The sequence below is a fragment of the Python bivittatus genome, unplaced genomic scaffold, assembly GCF_059951505.1.
Source record: "Python bivittatus isolate LINGU-HERP-01145 unplaced genomic scaffold, Pbiv_v1 ctg000080_np1212, whole genome shotgun sequence".
Classification (NCBI taxonomy): Eukaryota; Metazoa; Chordata; class Lepidosauria; order Squamata; family Pythonidae; genus Python; species Python bivittatus.
The window spans coordinates 56,028,440-56,044,044 of record NW_028277035.1 but is presented as its reverse complement, the minus strand read 5'-3'; the positions used below and the strand labels follow the sequence as shown (position 1 = coordinate 56,044,044).

The 15,605-nt window shown below is 39.1% G+C and overlaps 1 protein-coding gene across 1 annotated transcript in view; it reads right to left on the bottom strand.

Moving 5' to 3' along the window:
• FBLN2 (fibulin 2) overlaps nucleotides 1-12,601 on the bottom strand; it is a 155,414-nt gene extending 142,813 nt beyond the window's left edge. Inside the window, exon 1 of the mRNA XM_025174300.2 lies at nucleotides 12,485-12,601. The gene's annotated coding sequence lies outside the window, so the exon portion shown is untranslated. The remainder of the gene's footprint in view (nucleotides 1-12,484) is intronic.
• Between the last annotated feature and the right edge of the window lie 3,004 nt (nucleotides 12,602-15,605).

Sequence of the window (15,605 nt, the reverse complement as noted above, 5' to 3'; positions counted from 1 at the left end):
TTAAGATTTGATATGTGTTCAAGAAACTGATTTTTGTAATCAAATGTTCTGGATTTTCCCATTTGATGTCATTCTGCAATAGGCAGATACACCCAACAACTGCATACTGAAATGGACATTTTAATTTATCCAGAACTCTCTCATACACACACATTCTCTCTCTTTCTCTCTCTCTCCCTCTCTCTCTCTCTCTCTCCCTCTCTCTCTCTCTCTCTCACACACACACACACACACACACACACTTAATGACCCTAATTGGGACTGGCAACTCTGCCACTAAACAAAGCAGTGGCTAAGTGGGCAAGCAGGTGATTGCAACTGTGCTTTCTGGCTGCAAAGAGACAAGACTGGTTAATTTCACACCTTTGGCTTTTGCTCTGTGAGGTGGGGGGATTGGTCAGGCAAAGGAGAGATTATCTACAAAAATTGCTTGCTTCCCCCCCCCCCCCAGAGCAGAGAGATTGGAGAGAAAGAGATTTCAAGAGAGCAAGCTGTTTGCTCTTCTACACATCAAAAGCAATGCAATCACACTGGCAGCGGGAAAGGTTCAGGCAAAGAAGAAATTACTGACCAAAATTGCTTGCTTTTTTTCTCCCTGCCACCCCATACCTTACAGAGCAGAGAGATTGGAGAGAAAGAGATTTCAAGAGAGTATTGTAAGCCGTTTGCGTTGCATGTCCACAGCTCCCAGCCCTGGACTACCGGTACAATTGCATTGCTTCTGATTTGTAGAAGAGCAAACTGCTTACTTTTTTGCAATCCCTTTCTCTCTAATCTCTCTGTTTTGCAAGGGGGGAGGACCACATGTCAGGCACAGGACAACGATGACTGTAATGGCGATCATGTGACTGAGGGACACTGCAAAGGCTGTAAATGGTCATAAATGGGCTGCAAAGTTATTTTTTCAGCACCATCATAACTTTGAATGGTCGCTGAATGAATGGTTAGTAAGTGAGGACTAACCATAGCTAAAAATGCAAAGAATCTTCAAGCCCTAGTAATAAAAATCAAGGAACAGCATGAAAAGCAGGGATTAAAATTATATATAAAGAAGATGAGAGAGCCAGTTTGGTATAGTGGTTAAGGCATCAGGCTAGAAACTGGGAGACCATGAGTTCTACTTCCACATTAGGCACAGAGATAGCTGTGTGACTTTGGGCCAGTTGCTCACTCTCAGCCCTAGGAAGGAGGCAATGGCAAACCACTTCTGAAATCTTGCCAAGAAAACTGCAAGGACTTGTCCAGCAGTCACCAGGAATCAACACTGATTTGAAGGCATAAATAAACAAACAAACAAACAAATGAAAACAGGTAGAACATCCAGTCTTAGAATTGACAATGAAGATGTTGAAGTGGTGGATAGCTTCTGCCTTTTAGGATTAACTATTGACAGTAAAGGAACAAGCAGCCAAGAAATACATCACAAACTAGCACTTGATAAAGCAACCATGAAGGCCTTGGAAAAATATTCAAATGCTGTGATGTGTCTATACCTACAAAGATCAGAATAGTGCAAGCAATGGTATTCATGGTGACACTCTATGGAAGTGAAAGTTGGACTTCAAAGAAGCAGGAAAAGAAGAGTATTGATGCTTTGAACTTTGCTGTCAGAGAAGACTCCTGAGAATACCATAGACAGCCAAGAAAACATACCAATGGATCATCAAACAAATCAACTCAGAATTTTCACTAGAGGCACAAATGACCAGGCTCAAATTATCCTATAGTTCAGACACATTATGTGAAGACCCAGCTCTCTGAAGAAGGCTCTAATGCTGGGAAAAGAGGACAACTGGCAGCAAGATGGATGGGCTCATTTACAGTGGTGATGGGTGCACTGTTACAAGACCTGAAAGCTGGGTTAGGGACAGGTTGTCATGGAGAAAATCTATCTATGTGGTCATTAAGAGTCAACACCGAACTGATGGTACATTATATATATAAATATACACATATACACATTACATATATAAACAGACACAGACACAGACACACACACACACACACACACAGAGTATTCAGTTTTTTATATAGATAAAACTAGCAATGTGATTATTGTCAGCTGAAATCAGTCTGCTGCAGGATAAAGCCACCTTCGTTGAAGGTCCTATGGACCATCATCTTTCACGCTGGTCCAGTGTGAGTTGGTAGATAGAATGTTTTTCAACTTCCCAGTAAGGTAGTACTAAAACCCCACTCCTAGTTCAGCACTGTAATCCTTATATCTCTCTCTCTCTCTCGCTCTCAATATATATAAAGGAATATATATATAAAAGAAGAAATTTCATTTCCTATGTTGCAGGAGCATAGTAGATATTGCATCTTTACTGTTCTTCCTGTAAAAAGGTAAAGTCTTTCTTCAGTTCCCGGTGACTAGATGGACATGACCATATTGTTCAATTATATCCATGTTATACTCAATATACTGACAAATGTTTAATTTATTTTCAATCTGCAAAGTCAGCCTAGCATTTCAGGTACGCTTTGCACTCATACATGCAATCTGTCTGTCTCTGAGACCAAGAACCCTGTCACCGACTACTGGTTTTCATGTAATGGTTCTTCAGACAAATAATCTGTTTTAGTTTAATCATCTGCAGTACAACAAAATCAAAAGGCAATGTATGCAACACGATATGGATGTGTTGGATCAAAGGATGATTTGCAAGGATAGAAAGGTAAGGAGAGGCATAGGAATGATGCTGCTCAAGCTCAGTTTAGCTACATTTCCTTTTCTATCACATTTTGCATTTCGTTTCTTTTGCTTACTATTGCTTCCTTCTTTTCTGTATTTTGCTTAACACTGCTTACCTCAGAAAAGAATAGCAAGATAGGTACAAATGCAGGTCGGTAAGCAGCTTGAGGTAATGGTTCCACTATTCAAGCCAGGGTAGTTGTCAGTGCTCTCCCCATCCCCAAATCAAAGAAGGCCAATTGTGGTTGAGCATCATGTCATGTGAGGAGTTCTCAGCTTAACCATCAGCAACATGTACAATTAAGTGTCATCCCACTCACCTGTGGGATGTGTTGCTATTTCACTGAAACTGACTACAACTGATACAAAATCTGTAAGGTACTCTGTTCCCCAGTGAAGTTTAACGCAGTTTCAGAAGTAATTGGATGATTTTATACAACCTTCCTTTGGGTTTAATAACCATTAAAAGTTGATGGCCATTCTAAGAAAGAGGACCAACGTCACTAAAAGTCTTGCATGTTTGAGGAATCTGGTGAGAAGGCTGCCTGAGGCCTCCTGCATTCTAGGATGCCTCAAAAGCAACAGTCCTATGTGAGTTGGTAACGCTGCACTTTCACCATCAATTGGCAGTAAAAAGGAAGTTGCACCTCTCCTTTCTTGGTGGCTGACTGATGCCCAGGGAATATTTCTCCATTCAGCAGTTCATTCACCTGTGCTCTGTTTCTGATGGGCTTGTGGTAAAAACATTTCCTTGCCCTGCATGGCCAGGAATGGACTCGGCAGCAGAGCTTCCATTGCCTACATTCATTCATGTAATTCATACTAATTCAGTAGTAACACTTAGCAATAACCATGCCTTCAATCAGTTTCATTGGTTACTTTCTATCTTTTTTTAAACAAGTGTATAAAAATAATTATTCCCAATGTCGATTCCTTTTGGTCATATTTCAACACTAATAAAGCTTGTATATTTTCTCTTGCTTTTTCTGGACTCAGACCAGAAACAGAGTTTATCAGCATGTAAGTCATGGAGCAATAGTCCAAACCTTGCGAAGTATGCAACTACTGTAAACAGTCCACAGAGCACTCCAACCCTAAAGACACTCTCAGTCCAAAATTAAATCAAGAAAAGGTTGGTCTATTCTTTCCTATATTGCTTCTTCTAAAAGGAAACATTCATGAACTTGCCAATCATTTCCTGAAAAACATAAATAAGCAGGCTCTCTGTTTTAGGAGTGGGGGCCTATGTTCTTCAGATGTTGCTGAATTCCAGCTGTGTGAGTTCTGGCCAATAACAAGAGATTATGGGGATGGTAATCCAAACATTCGATGTGGCACACATTTGCTACCCCACACTTAATCTGGTCAGGTATTAAATATTTTGCCATTTGAACACACAAGGAATTCAGAAGATCCTCAGGATCAGGTCAGGCAAATTAAAGCAAAACTGGGAAGAAAATATAATAATTTGGAATCATACTGTTGGTACATTAAGTGACATAAATGGTATCTTCTGGGCCCATCAAAGTCCTACAGACACTGTAGAACAGCTTCCTTCATGAGTAGCTTGGTGGCAGGGGATTTAGGGAGCCCTTATTTTATGCTCATAATGCAATATGTGTCTCCTTTATGTTTTCATTTGCAATCTGAGGTGTACCATATCTGAATGTGTAGTGCACTGTATCTGGACCTTTTTAGAAGGTTTTCTTCTCTTTCTCAAATCCATTGCCATTTAAAAAATAAAAACAACACTATTTCAAATTCAACCGACAAATATTCAGGACAGACAATTCTCTTCTTCGCCTCCTTCAATCGTTTCTTCCCTTCCCTTTCCAAATAGCTGAGCAAACGTCTTGGCCCAGTTTTATTTTGTTCCATTCATGTATTTTAAGAAGAAAGTTTGGAAGGGTAATTTCTGTCTGTGTGAGGTGATGCTTAGTTACTCAGATATAATGTCGTGCAACTGTAAATGGATTCCAGAATGGATATATGATCATCTAAACCAGACACGTGATACCTTTATATTGTTGATAAACAATGTGTAAAATAAAGAAAGTAAAACCTTGTATATGGGGCCAATGTAACATCTGTATCTCACTGCTCTGAGAACTTAAGGCAAGGTGGACTAAATTTACCATTCTGATACATTTGATGGTTTTAAAATCACATATTTAGATCTCTGCAAAAAATTCTAATTTTAAAAAAGAAAAGATATCTCTTCAGTGTTTAGCTTTTCCACCTTTTTTTCCCCCATATTTCCAGTCAAAGAGACATGCTCTGAACATGGGAGATTTTTGGGATTTTTTCACAAGAAGTTTGAAGTTAATTCTCTTTCTGAACACACACACACACACACACACACACACATTATCTCTTTCCTCCTATCTCATTTTTGGATTTTTTTTAAAAAATCCCAGAGATGTTATATTATCAACATAAATATGCCACAGAAGTTACTTCTCTCTGATCTTCTCCTCAGCATTTAATTCTATAAACAAATGTGGAAGAATATTAATCACAAAATGCCGATCCCAAACTTCCTCTTCCCTTTTTTCTCTTAAATCTCTTAACTGGGGATTAAAATTGTAATCTGAAGCCTTTTTGCTAGAAGTAAATTTTGGAGAAGATGTGAATAAGACTGCACAGTTAAACTTTCATTTCCTCTCCATTCTGTCTTCCCTCCATCCACCCCACCCCTGGGCCCCCAATTAATGCATGGTTCTTTTCCCACTGTTGTATTCAATGTTTAATAGCACATTTTTGAAAAATGAGAGGATATTTCATTTAAAAGCAACTTGAGGAAGTAGAAGGATAAACTTAAAATTAAAACCTGCATACAGATTTTACTGGGCATGGATATATAGAAAAAATGCATTAGCATTTCTTGAAATAATGTATTGTCTTTCAAGGAGCTAATCTATTTTTCTGTGAGAGCTGCTGATCTCTACTTGCTCACACCTACTCAACTTCCTAACAGGGAATTCCCCCCTCTAAAAAAAAGTCATAGCAAAAGGGTGTCCATTGTTCAGAGGTGAAAATGGTTATTTTGAATTCTCTCCAAAATATGGCACGATGATCATGGTATCCATTGCCATTGCTGGTTGGAGACTCTTGGTATAGTTCTCATTCTGAATGTTATATGCATAAATATTATGCATCTTATGAAATTGAGTTACTTATTGCACATAACGCTCCAGTTTCTTGTATGTATGTATTAAATTTATATAGTTGCCCAACTTACTGCTGAGATTCTGGGCGGTTTTCAAAGTTAGAAATACAAAAAACAATACAAAAACAACCACAAAATATAACCACAAAAGTCATTAAATGCATTAAAAACAATAACAACTAATAAAACCATAAATCATGTATGTTCTTTATGCTATGTGCATATATATGTATGTATATGTGTGTGTATGTGGGTGTGTATGTGTATAGATGATAGAAAGATGGATAGACACACACATACACACACACGACAGCCAGTTTGATCTAGTGGTTAAGATACCAGGCTAGTGACCAGGAGACTGTGAGTTCTAGTCCTGCCTTAGGCACGAAGCCCGCTGGGTGACCTTGGGCCAGTCACTCTCTCTCAGCCCTAGGAAGGAGGCAAGGGCAAACCACTTCTGAAAACTTGGCCAAGAAAACTGCAGGGACTAGTCCAGGCAGTTGCCAGGAGTCAACACTGCCTTGAAGGCATATACACAAATATGCAATACAATATATATAAACATAAATATATTCTTTTAATTATGAATGTATCTGCTTTGCACTCCTTGAACTGCTTTTCAGAAAAATGCAGCAATGCATCTTCAGTGTTATTTTCCCAAGCAGAAAACAGACTCAACTGTATAAATACATAGATACATACCTATCACTTTGCTACAGTCTCAAATAGTTCTTCTTTTTCCAGTGTTGATATGGCTTTTTTCTGACTTCAGCCTTCTGGTCAGACCAATACTGCAGTATCCACTCCTAAGTTATTTCTTTTGATGAAAGTCAGGAAACACTAGATGGATTTTTTTCACAATAAGAAAAGTTCACGCCTCACAATTGTTCCGGCTAAATAATAATAATAAATTGACTATAAAAAAACATGTCAACCTTCATGAACATAATAAATATTGTAAGGAAATCAGCTTCTGAAAGGTATATTTTAGAAATGGCCTATCTAGGCCAGTTAAGCAATGGACTTTCACCAATCTGAACAGGCAAGTAGTTCGCAGGAAATGTTATCTGATGTTGAATATTCAGGAATTGACATGGTAGTACTTGAAAACTTCTCTTGAAAAGTTCATCTCAATTATACGTGTATGTCCATGCCCATATAATAATTTGTCTTAATTTAATTTCTTCATTTTAGTGAATGGGATATAAAATATTCACACTGGGTGCATCAGTGGTCTGATTCATATGGAGCCTTAAGCCATACTTGGGTATGATGTGCAAAGCCATCCCCTATGGTCCATAAATCATGGTTTCTACTTGGCATTGGTTCACACATCACGCTAGGATAAAAACAAACATTATACTTCAGCATTATGTGTGAACTGGATCATTGTGTTCTAGGCACAGAAAATAATCAGTGCTATTGCTAAAAAGTTAAAATGTTAGGACAAATGCTGCTTTATCTATTTAGTAAAAGGTTAGATTAATTTCAATTCATACATATGACCAGAAGTTGCAGTGCAGAATACAATATACAGTACATGCATTGTGTGACTACAGTACATGAATACAGTTCGTGTGACTGTACAAATTCTTTTTGCAAAAGTGATATATCTATTATATCTATTGTTTTCTTTTTACTGCTTGCACATTGTTTTATCATTCAGTTGTGAGCTGCCCAGAGTTTGGTTTGAAGATGGGTGGCCATATAAATGTTTTAAATAAATATGTCAACATTATAGCTGTGCAAACTTTAAAGGGATGCTTTGTGTTGATGATGCTTCAAGTGAAGCACCTCCTCAATGCTTCTTTGCAAAGCGATTCAGCCCCAGATTTCCAAAAAGCCTGCAGAACTGCTACATTGCTTTGCTTCTGCACATGGGGAGTGCCCCATCTAGTTGCTGGAGGTGCCAAAGGAAACTAAAAGTGTTGCAAATCACCCTGTACCTCATCAATGTAAAGCAAGACTATTCCCACAGGCCTAACATCTAGCTGTATAACTCTATAGGAACTGATTCCTATTGTAATAGATATGTATCAATTCCATTTTTTCCCTTTCTACAGCTTCTCCAATGTGCTGGAAAATTCAGTGCACTGAGGCCAACAATAATCAGGTTCTACTGGGAAATCTCTGGGTGACTTGTAATGTAGTAGGTCAACAACTTTGCCTCCCTCTCTATTATTAAAATATAGTCTAAACAAGATCAGAGGGCTTTTTCCTACCCAAACTGGACTGAATAACCAAGAGTGGAATTCTGTGAGCCATAGCTTAATTCCTTTGAGGTACTGAAAACATATTCTTAAAATCAAAATATGATTAAAGGTATTCTAATGTTCCTTTCTACCTGGGTCTGGTTAGCAGATATTAGGGTTCTGATAAAAGGGAGTTGCTGCTAAAGAGGATGTAGTACACAGAGACACACACAAGCTTAAAAGGATAGAAGTTTATCAGCACTAAGAATTGGTGCATTCTGCTAGCACTTGTCCCTTAACAGTAATTACACTCAGTACATGGAGAAATGGAGTACTTGCGTATAGATAAAGATATACATGCATACATGGCTGGTTGGAAATTTTTACTAAGCTGATGGCATGAAGGAGATTGTAAGTAATTATAGTTACCAACTGATCCTACAATTCTACTGGACTGTATGTAGTTCAATTTGCTAGGAGTGGGGCAAAGTCAAAAGGAAATGGAGCAGTTTGTGTATTGAGAACTATTTCAATATTCCTAATGGCAACTAGCCATTAATACAGTCTTCAGGGTGGTTTACCAAAGGCAGGCCTATCTGTCTTTGTAAACAACTCAGGGTAATCTTCTTCCACAATCTTATCCAACTGTTTAAACAGATACCCTTTACAAGGGAACTGTCCAGCAAACGAAAAAACCAACTGTGCAGACAGTACAGCTGTTACACACTGCCTTTAATATGATGCTGCATTTCGAAGGGATCTCTTTTGACCCAGGACCTCATATTGTTACTGAGCACCTTGCAGGTATTTTTCAGAGTTGATCTTTTTCTCAGTGTATAAAAGTTAGCCCATATTAGACAGGTAGGCTTACCCAGCAATCAGTGGGAATTACCATAAGTACTAGTTTATGGAGCACCCGTGATAAATATTGTAAGCTAACTAAATAAGGACTTATTCTCACTTAGATGGCCCACCCATTCTACTTGCAATCATTTTCCAATAATCACAATAAGTATTTGCTTTTTTTCTGCTACATTTTCATTGAGCTTTCTGTCATCAACCACTTCCTTGAGTATTATCCCAAATGGATATTTGGCTTCTCTCTCTCTTTCCACCAACTAATTTTAGTTGTCATTATGCTGTCTTTCACCCAGATTTATGGCTTTTCTTTTTTTAAATCTCTGAATACCTAAATATTAGGGACAGAGGGCCTATTCTAGTTTTGGGGTTGTTGTTTTTTTCCTTTTAGTTGTTTAAACTTTATTTTATGGAGAAGCATTAAGCTATGCCAGCTTTCATCTCTCTAAAGTAATTGAGTCCTGCTAGTTTTATCACTTCAAGAAGAACTAAGTTTTTTGAGCAACAAATCTATTAATGGCGCCAATATAAATCAATCAATTAATTAATAGCTCAGTTTTTTATCTGCTGGTTTCTTTTCCTATCACACTTTAGTCAATTGTTTGCAATATATTAATTTATTTTGAACCTGCAATTTCTATTTTGAGGTTTTCTGAATCAATATGTCTTCTTTTTCATTCACAGAGCCTCTGTTTTTGTTTGTTTGTTTGTTTCTTACAACAGCACCATTAAGATAGCAAGTTTCACCAGTGCAGGGCACCTTACAGAGAAGAAAACTGCTCCAAAGAGCTTGCAGACTAAACATTTTCACAGGGAAACAACAGATGAAGGGGAGAAAAGTGGAGGTATCATAAACATGGAAGCAATATGTGATTGTTTCAGTTGCATATGTTTATATTTATCTACAGCATCATTTGAAGTGGAGTTTGAGAACCAGAGAATTGCATTAAAGGTTTCTCATAAAAGGTGTTTTAAGGAATGCTTTGTAAAAACTAAAAGTGTATTATCTCACTGGAAATACTTTGGAAAAGAGTTCCAAGACAGCAAGGAAGAAAGAATACAGTCTGAGAGAAGAAGAGACTTTTAGATGACGGTGGATGGTGAACCAGAAGGAGTGAAGACCACTGAGAGTGAAGACCAGGTGTTATGAACCAGCAATCACAAACTTAGATATTTTGACAGCAGGAAGCCGAGTAGATGTGAGGCTATACAGATGATACAATGGAGGCTTCAATAATATTTCTCAGAGATCATTTGAATATGAACTAATTTTTTTGCCAAGGAGACAGGGAGCCAAAGAGATGTTTTTCCAGTATTTTCAGACATACAGAATGCCCAAACCAAATCCCAGTGAGACTCCAACCCAGGGAAGGAAAGCTTCCATTCGCAGGAGGATAACCAGGGAGGGCCTGAATCATGGAGACCTAGTGCTTAAAGTGAACAAAGGAGAAAAGTATCATCTATATTTGAAAACAGCAGAAAAGTTAAGAATGAAGAAGTCATCAATAATTCCTAGTCTACAGTACAATTCCATTTAGGTTATTCCTCTTTTTTATAGAATTCATACCTTTGGATACCCCATTAATTTCCTCCTCCAATTTTACCAAACCTCCAATATGCTTTTTATGCTTTCTTTAATTGTGTGTATTTCAACCATCTTGTCCTTTGAGTTTGTACTGGTTTTACATTAATTTGTAGTGCAGTGTATGTAAATGTTCATGTCACTTACCTACATCACAGTTCTTTACTGAATGACTTTATTTAACCCCACTGGCATGAGAGATAATTCAGAGATAAATCATCCACACTGCTGATCTCTCCTCCTCCCACCATTCCTAAATCCCAAGTAGTATCTTCAGTGTCAAAGAGAAAGACAGAAGGAGATCTATTGGATTGTATTGTTGCAGAAAATGATCTACACACATAATACTACTATGTGGAGGGCTACTACAAATGATCATAACACTTCACATACCATAGACTAGATCCTAACTTAGAATGGAGCCACAGAAACCTATGGAACTTACTCAGATTCCTTGGTTTCATAGGATCTACCCAAAATACTGTATAATAAAAGTTCAGATCCAATTCATTACCTTCTGTCACAGAAATCTTGTAAAATGTCTCAGTGCTGCAGACAAGAAGCCAGATTGTTTGTCCAAAGAGAGTAGAATTTCTGGAAAATTTAAAGGACTTCTAAAGATATTCTTCATTTTTTCCTGTCTGATTTACTCATGGTGAGGTGGTGTAGAGAAAGACTGTTTAAAGCTCTCTTCCATTTAACTACATATTTTACCCTCATCAATATAAATGTTTCTACCACTCAACAGGATTATAAGAATATAACCAAGCAGGATAAAATCTTTTTTTGTCAATTTAGTTATCTCTAGATAGTTACTTCTGTGTTTGATTTCATGTATGGCATACATCTGACCAGAGGTCAGTAGCCTCCCCCAGTCTGGTACCCCGGACATAAATTGGAACCATAACTCCCAGAATTCAAAGCCTTTGGCCACTCTGACTGGGAAACCCAGAAGGCATCATCCCAAGGTGTGTAGAAGGTACTAAGTCGGGAAAGTTGCAATATATTTACATTGGTTCCCCTCCATCATCTTTCCAATTTGCTCAGTGGTGGAGATCTCTCCACTCCCCTGCTTTCTTTTAAGTTTTTTCCAGAAAGCGTTTCCATTATTTGGGAATGCAAGTTTGAAAGAAGGAAACTTCTTTCTTATATTCTTTATTTAGTGAGGCTTAATCATCTTCTGTCTCCATAGACTTCTCTCAAAAGTATCACTTAATCACCAAAGTGCCTCTGCCCAGGGAATTGTTTGCAGCAAAACTGAGGTTTAAAAACATTTTAATCACGGCCTTTGTGGTCTTTTATCTCCCCATCACTTCCTTTGGGTACTTTTTTAAATAGCAAAGGAGAGCGTTATGATTTCGTTTCCTTTTTCCTTTTCTCCGAATGACTTTTTCTGGCTTCTACCATTTCCTATTCAATCGCCCAGAAGCAGATTTGCCCGTCCCCTCAGCGTCTCCATCAGGGCCTCCTGCTGCTCAGTCGCATTAACGGCCCCTCCAAGTCCCGAGGCTAAGAGCCTAAGAGCTGAACTTCGAGAGTTCTTAGCTCGTGCTGCGCTAATTCCTCTGCAGAGGAGTCCGAAAAGCAGCCCAATTTCCCAGGGAGAAGTCACCGTGACCTGCGCTGGCTCGCCTCCCCCTGGGCTACCTGGTCCTCTGGGCATTTCGGCACCGGGAGCGCAATCCGGAAGTGAGGACCGAGAGGGCTGCTCGGAAGCCTCAGTCCGCCGAGCCTGGGAACGGAGGGAGGCTGAGGGTATCTCATCCTTGACCAACGCCAGGGGCCGAAGCGGAGTGCCCGCTTCGGATCTGGAGCTGATCTTTACTCGGAAGCCTCCAGAGTCTCTCCTGGGGATTCGGCTTCCACCTCTCCCGCTCACCAGCGACCCCTTCTCTCGCCTGCCGCCAGCGGCCCCCATCTGCGCCCTTCGATCGGTCGGGTTCTGCTCCTCCACCCAAAAAGCAGACCAGCCCTGCACCAAGACTTACCCCCATATGCACGCAACCGTCGGGCGCTGTTGTGCTACCCTGCTGTTGCTGTGTTGCCGCCGCCGCCGCCACTACTAGTACAGCTGCCTTGTACAAAAGGGGGGGGGCAGAGAAATCGGGAGGGGAGGAGAAGGGAAAGGAGGGAGGGGCTTTTTTAAAAAAAAGAGTGCAGGGAAACTGACCAACTGCAGAACTTGTTTATCTAACCTGAAAGCGGGAGGCTGGGGTCTATCAGTCATCGTTAATTGCAGACGGATGCCAAAGGTCTAGAGACCCCCTGGATGCCTCTCCTCCCACCCCTTCATCTCTCCGCGCAGGAGAAGCGCTGCTTGCCTCTGCCTTTAGAGTAAAGTTTTGTCAAAGGAGCGGGTGGGGCGGGGTGGGGAGAGAAGTATGTGGGACTTCGGGCGAGAACCAGGACTAATACAAATTAGGTGGGCAACGTGGTTGCAGGGAGGGGGTTACAACATACCGGTGGGGGGAGGGGGCACAATATCCCTGGGCAGGGAAATCGGTTTGTGAAGAAATGGGGAAAGGTTAGAAAAGGAGCGTGGAAGGGAAGTCTGGAAATATTTCACTCTGGAATGAAAGAGGAGCTCTCTAGTGAGGACGACCTCATCCCCCTAAAGACACTGGGCACAGTATCTCCCTGCAGAGAGCAAACCACAAACGCACATCGCTTTCAACAATCGGAAGGAGAATTGCACATATTGAAATAATGGAAGTGTTTGGTGGTGGTTGTTTTTTTAACATTACTTCAGAAAAGAGAAAGGAAGGGCTGCCTTAGTTTAAAATTCAAAGCAAAATAGGGCCATTTACCATGCTGTACAAAACATTACTGTTTTAATGAAACAGTAATGGAAGGTGCACTAAATTTTCATTTCACTGAGAGAAAGAAAAAGAAAGGGTACATAATTTAAAGTACAATTTGTCATAAATATTTTCTATCTTAGATGAGGAGAGGCATCACCCCAAGCATTTGCAATCTGTAATCTGGCAAAGGAGAAATAAAAAGGGGGACAGAGGTTTAGTCTATGATATTACAGTAGGACTGTACAAACAAAATTAAGTGAAAAGAAACTGTATCCTATTTAAAAAATATCTTAAATTGCCTTGGAGGTGGATTACTCACATTTTCTTCTCTCTTTGAATAAAACAGAACATATAAACCTGTATAGCTTGGCCAAAAGGTAGTTTTTCTGGTGCTTAATTTATTTATTTATATTTCAAATTTGTCGCCACTCATCTCACTCTGGGGTGACTCTATCAGCTTTATTAACCAAAGCAAAGTTTCAAAGTAATAAGGAGGCAGAAGTTATTCAAGTGATAAGGAGCTACATTACTTCCACCATCTGTGAATGCATGTAAGCTGAGATCTAGTTAAGGGATAGCATCATAATTGCTCATGGCTATTGCTGGTGAACATTCAACTCTTCTGAAGGCTCACAGAGAAAGTACCAGAGTTCTTCATAGTGAGGATTTTGGTTTCAAGGAAATGGGACAGAACAGTCAACAGTCATAGTCTGCAGCCCTGGCAGTAACTTGCTTTGTTGTTCTAAGGAATTAACATACTCAGGAGTCCATCTAAAAAACTTAGCAGAAATAGGGTTCTGGCTCTTGAATCTTTAGTGTGAGTACATGGAAGCACCTAAAACACCAACATAATATACTTGCTTGGTTACGATATTCTTTATTCAGTTCATGGAAACCTGACTGAATCTCAGAACCTGAGAGATCACCCTTTTTCAGCCTATCCTACATTAGGTTTTACTGCTTTCGTTCAGGACAACTGAACAAAAATAATGTTGTAGCTATTCTCTTTTACTATTCTTAACTTTTTTTTTTTTTAATGGCAGAGATACATGGCAGAGTGACAATTGGAAGAAAATGACCTCTGAACTCAAACATTATAAAGTAGGCAGGGTGAAGCCGTAACAAAAGCTTAATCTTAAAAGTAGTCTCAGAGGAAGGTTGGACTAAATAAATGAATTCCTCCAGTACAGTTTTTGCTTTCCAGGCAACTGAATTTTTAATGCCTGGGAATACATTATTTAAATACCTTTGAAGGTAGAATAACTGATATATTGTTCAAGCAACTCAACAGATCACAATCCTGAAAGCAGTGTTTTCATTAGCTGCATCTTGAACAGGTCTTCTTATGTCAGTCTTTGGAACTTGGTTGAGAGTTATTATTTTGACAAACATCCTCCCCTTATTATCCTTTCTTGACAGTACTGGTGACCTAGTCCTTCAGTGTGCTACAATTTGGTCATACTGGGCTCAGTCATTGCTCAGCTCATAAGCAAAATGTGCATGCAGTTATGAAAAGCTAGAGATATAAGAGTTCCCACATTTAAGTAATAAAGTATTCTCTTTCTCATGCTATCAAAATTATCATTTAAGTGATAAATTAGAAAATGTTCTATTATCCTATTCATGTCTCTGATCATAAGTTTTGGCTATCATGCTTCTTCCTTAATTGTGGAAGGCAGTTGTGTAACTATAACCAAAAGGAAGCTGTTATTTTTGGATAGATATTTTCTGGGTGTGATGGATTAAAAACTCTTAAAACAATTAAACGCCTCTGGCTTGATACATTCAGTTTGGATTCTGTTTATAGAGGAACACACCCAAAATGTATGTGTGTGTATGTGTAAATTCTGCTGATCAGTCCCTTTTTGTATCATCTGGGTGTGCACATGTCAGGCAGGAAATACCATGAACAATAGGAAGGAACATACTGGAACATCCTTCAAAGCTATCATGACTGATACAGGTAGCATGGTACTGACTGCAGTGTTGAAGGATTATTTCCCAGAAGAAATCACCAGCAATTTTTAATAATGCAAAACATTTTAACTACAGCAATAGATGGTTCTAGAGATGAGCGAAAGTATTCCACGGTGTACTAATTAGCAAACTATTAAATGTGGGGTGGATTATCTGACTGCTGTACTAGTTAGATCCACAGGCTTGCAAATCACCCTCAGAGAGTACCGATGGATAGTCCCTCATTAAGATACAATTGGGTGTAATAAAATTCAATCCTAGACACAATACTCTTCCATTTTTTTCATTAATTACTTGGATAAAAAGATGTAAGGAATGCCTATCAAATTTG